The following is a 5,226-nucleotide window of genomic DNA, read 5'->3' on the forward strand; positions in this document are numbered from 1 at the left end:
TTATTCTTTTCGATCCATATCTGTTCTACATGCTTTTTATTCTTCTGTGAACTCTTTTCTTTCTTAGGACACTTAACTTGTTTGTGTCCAGTATTCCCACAGAAATAGCATACTGTACTACTAGGCAGGTCAACATACTTCTTTTCCTTTTGGAACTTCTTTTTGAAACCCAAACCTTCTGTTCTTTTGGTTTGAGCTTTGGTGATCCAGTAGTGAACTCTGTATTCTATAGGTTGTTTGCCTTTCCTGGCTTTCTCAAGTTCCCCCTCAAGTTTTGCTTTATCCGCTTTTATAATTTCCAAATCAGATTTTAGTTTTTCAAAATTCGGATATTGAGCAAGTGGAGGAACTTCAGAATCAGGATCATTAAGACAGAGTTTCATCAAGGATAGTTCCACATTCAACATTATGTTATCATGTTTTAACCTATCTATAGTTTCTTTTAAATAATTATTATCATCAAACAGACTAAAGAATCTATATTGGATATCAAATTTTAGATTATCCACCCACTGTCTGTTTTCTTTAAACGCAACCAAAGCTTCATCACTTTTATGTTTAGCTTTATGCAAATCTTTGAGATCTTCTTGAATCTCCAAGACAGCTGATATTAAGTTTTCTTTAGAGTAATGTCTAAGTTATTTTTGAGAAAACCATACCTCAGACTCTAGTTCCTTCAGCTTTGCCTTTTCATCTATTTTGGCCATCAAACATAGATGGGCAGTTTCCTCTGGTGGTTGTTCTTCCTCTTCCTCAGAATCTGAATCTCCCCAAGCGGCTAACATGGCTTTCTTTACATTGTCTTTGGTGAAATAAGGTTTGTAGACCCTTGACTCTTTGGATTTCTCCTTGCCCTTGGTCTTTCCTTTCTCACCGTCTGGCAATGGACAATCTTTAATGAAATGATCTTTTGAGCCGCACTTGAAACATGTTGTGTTTCTGGAACTTGCATATTTCTTGTTCCTATTGAACTTCTTGTAGTTCATCATCCTTTTGAACTTTCTTACTAGCATTTCCATCTCTTCCTCATCAGCCTCTGATTCCTCTGAGTCTTGAGCCTTAAGAGCCAGACTCTTGTTTTTGGAACTTTCAGAGTTGGAAGTCAGATGTAGTTCATGAGTCATCAATGATCCAGCTACTTGTTCCATGTTGAACTTTGTGAAGTCCTTAGCTTCCTGCATAGCAGTAACCTTCGACCTCCATCGTTCATCTTGTGGTAGACTCCTCAAGATCTTCCTAGCCTGTTCATCAATCGGAATGTGTCTGCCAAGGGAATTCAATTCATTAATAATATCATTGAACCTAGTGAACATTTCCTCTATGGTTTCCTTTGATTGCATTTCAAACCTTTCATATCTAGACATCAACAGATCAATTTTAGAATGTTTTACCTCATTAGTACCTTCATGAGTTACTTCTAGTAGATACCAAATCTGTTAAGCAGACTTGCATCCCATGATACGATTATGTTCATGAGGTCCAAGTCCACAATACAAATACTTTATTGCTAAAGCATTCAATTCAAGTTTCTGATAGTCTTCTTTATCATAATCAGAAATAGGTTTAGGAACTACCTCTTTCTTTTCATTGGTTATGGTTATTTCAAAATCACTAGCTTCAATAACACGCCAAACCTGGTAATTTTCTGCCTTAATAAATATCTCCATCCTGTTCTTCCAGTAGGTGTAGAACTTACCGTTGAACATGGGTGGACGTTGGGTAGAATACCCTTCTTCAAGTTTCTCTTTGTATTTCATCTCTCCAGGAACTTACTCAACAAAGTTATTCGCTTATACGAGAGTACCTTGCTCTGATACCAATTGTTAGTTGAGACGATTAATACAAGAGAGGGGGTGAATTGTATAGAGTTCCTAATGACTACTTTTTGCGGATAAATAAATAATGCGTATAGGAACTTAAGCAAACACACAGATTTTACGAGGAAACCTTCCAGGGCCCAACTGGAAGTAAAACCTCGACCCTACCTTAGGGATTTCAAACACAAAACACTTCACTATAATAGGGCAAACACCAAGTTACAACCTATTAAACACAGACCTTTATTTCACAAGTTCCTCACTGAACTTGTTACTTGATAGGACCCTATCCTACCCAATCTAAGCACCACACTTAGATTCACTCGTACCACCAAAGTACTACAAGTACTACCAAAGTACAAAACACTCATACCACCCCAGTACAAAAACTCTCAGCCTCACCAAGAAGCTTACACAAACCTGTATATAACTCAAGCTATCAAATCACCCAAATAACCCAACCAATACAAATACAAGACGCCTATTATGATAGGTAAGCAATGCACGAAATCCGAAACTAATATGATAAGTTAAAGCTTGGTAAACTTACTCGTTAAAGCACTGTGATTTCTCCACGCATAAACTCACAAAAACTAAATCATTTTTGCTCTCTACTATTTATATAAGTAACACTTGTATAGAAAGTAGGTTTTCTCAAAAGATAAATATGTTAACTTGACTTATCTTTATTAAACACGGTTTCAGTAAATTAAGTGGAATAAAATCTTTTCCGAAAATAAGTATAAAAGATATTTATTAAGAAAACTTATCTTTCTTAATAAACCGACTTTAGAGAAAAATAATCTTTTTGTTAGAAAATCTTTTCCTAAAATCTATCTTTTATTATTCTCCATATTTATTTTATTTACCAAGCAAACTTATCACGTTTCTAATAGATCTCGTGCACTAACCTACTTACCATATTAACAATAATTTCTAAGAATAAACTTTAACAATTATTGCTGCGTCGCACTCTGACCAGATGAATTACTTGGGCTCCAAGCATATCAAGTTCCACCAAAGAACTTAACTGCTAGTCTCACTAGTAGAATAAATGTGATGGGAAGCTATTATTGGCAAGCGGTTTTAATAATCCGCTTCCCATTACTAATAAAAAAAAATAAATAATAAAACCAATGAAATGGCAAGCGGTTTTGGCGCGAACCGCTTGCAATTTAACTATTGGCAAGCGGTTTAGGGTTGAACCGCTTACCATTAGTTAAATTGGCAAGCGGTTCAACCCCAAACCGCTTGCCATTTAAAAAAAAAAAACCTAAAACCGTGCCCACCCCTCCCTTTATTTCTCTCTCTCCTCTTTCTTTACTCAACTCTCTCTCTCTCTCTCTCCTCTTTCATTTTCGGTGCTCTATCTCTCTCCTCTTTCTTTCTCCCGTTTTCCCCCTCTCTCCTCTTCTCTTTCCTTCAATCCTTTCTTCTTTCGCTTTCTTTTTTTCTTTGTTCTTTCTCATTTCCAAAAAATCGAACCAAAACCAAAAAAATTCGAGCAAATTCAACCAAAACACCAAGTTTTCGAGCAGATTGAGGACAATTTCGAGCAAATTTCGAGTACAATTTCAAGCAAATTCGTGCATGCGTTTGGGTGTTCAAGTTTTTTATGTCAAATTCGACCATGAAAACTCTAGATCTAGAGTTTTTATGGTCGAATTTGACCTTAAAACCTTAATTTCAAGCTTTTCATGGGGGTGGGTGGAGGTCGTGGTGGGCTAGATGGTTTTTTTTTTAAGGTGGGTTGAATTTTTTTTTTTTTTTTTAATTTCGATTTTAGATTTATTTTTGGTGTGGGTACGATCGTGGTGGGTGGTGGGTCGTGGTTTGGGTGGGGTCTGGTCGTGATTTTGGTGGGGTCTGGTCGTGGTTTGGTTGGGGGTCTTGTTGTGTGGGTGAGGGTTGTGGTTTGGGTTAGGGTTTTGGTGGGTTTCGGTGAGGATTTTGGTGGGTGGGGGTTAGTTGGTGGTTCTGGTGGGTGAGGGGTGGTGGGGGGTCGTGGTGGGTTTTGGTGGGTTTCGGTGAGGGTTTTGGTGGGTGGGTGTTAGTTGGTGGTTCTGGTGGGTGAGGGGTGGTGGGAGGTCGTGGTGGGTTTTGGTGGGTTTCGGTGAGGGTTTTGATGGGTGGGGGTTAGTTGGTGGTTCTGGTGGGTGAGGGGTGGTGGGGGGTCGTGGTGGGTTTTGGTGGGTTTCGGTGAGGGTTTTGTGGGTGGGGGTCATCAGTTGGGGTTCTGATGGTGGTGGCTGCTCGTGGGGGTCGTGGTGCTGGACGGTGGTGTTGGTGGTCGTGGCTGGAAGTTTGATCTATAACATGAGTTTTTTTTTTTTTGTATTAATTTTATTTATTAATTTTTTTTAATGTAAATGTAATATTACAACAAATAATTAATAAAAATATTAATGTTTTTACACATGTTTGGTTTATATATCAATTTTTGTGGAAAAAACCCAAAAAAAAAATTATTTTTTTATTTTTTATACCCATAATGGGCAGCGGTTTGGCGCCAAAACCGCTACCCTTTCTCTAGTAATGGCAAGCGGTTCTGAACCGCTTGCCATTTAAATGGCTAATGGCAAGCCACCTAAGCCCATGCGGTTCAAAACCGCTTCCCATTAGGGGGTTTGAACCGCCTGCCATTACGTTTATTCTACTAGTGTCTTCAAGTTCCTGTTAGGGAACTTAGTTCTTGTTAGAGAACTCTTCCTCTGATTTGTTTAACTTCTTCAATAAAGATCTTCTTCATGTCTTCTTTGATTCAGATGGTTCTTCAATCACCAAGATTATTCTGCACCTTGACTAATCACACACTAGAGAATCTTTATTAGATGAGTTTGCTTTTAGTTTAAGTTCCTCATCATCAAAACCTTTATGCTTCAACAAAGATTAATTATTAATTATCTTATTAAGCGTGATTACAAGTACCAATTCCCTTTAAACATGCATAAAAGGTGTGATCAAGCAATAACAATAAATATCAAGCAACATAATAATAATCAATAATAATAATTATGATCATCAAAATAAAATTATGATAATAATAATAATCATCATAAATTATAACAACTATAATCATAAAATCATAATCATAAAATAATAATTAAAATAATCATAACAATAATCATTATAATAATCATCATAATAACAATCATATTAATCATAATAATAATCATGTTAAAGCATAGCAAGATCCTAGGCATGATACTAACAAGATTAATAACAAACCCTAGCATGTCACTAAGCAATAAAAATCAAATCTTTAACCCTAACATGATACTAACAATCATAATATTAGGAAGAAAATAAAAGGCATCATAACAATCATATTTAATATTAAATTTACCCTAGACATGATACTAGGAATATCATAATAACAATTTAAACATGATTTCTACATCATAACATC

Source organism: Chenopodium album, chromosome 5 (genome assembly GCF_948465745.1).
Source record: "Chenopodium album chromosome 5, dcCheAlbu1.1, whole genome shotgun sequence".
Taxonomy (NCBI): Eukaryota; Viridiplantae; Streptophyta; class Magnoliopsida; order Caryophyllales; family Amaranthaceae; genus Chenopodium; species Chenopodium album.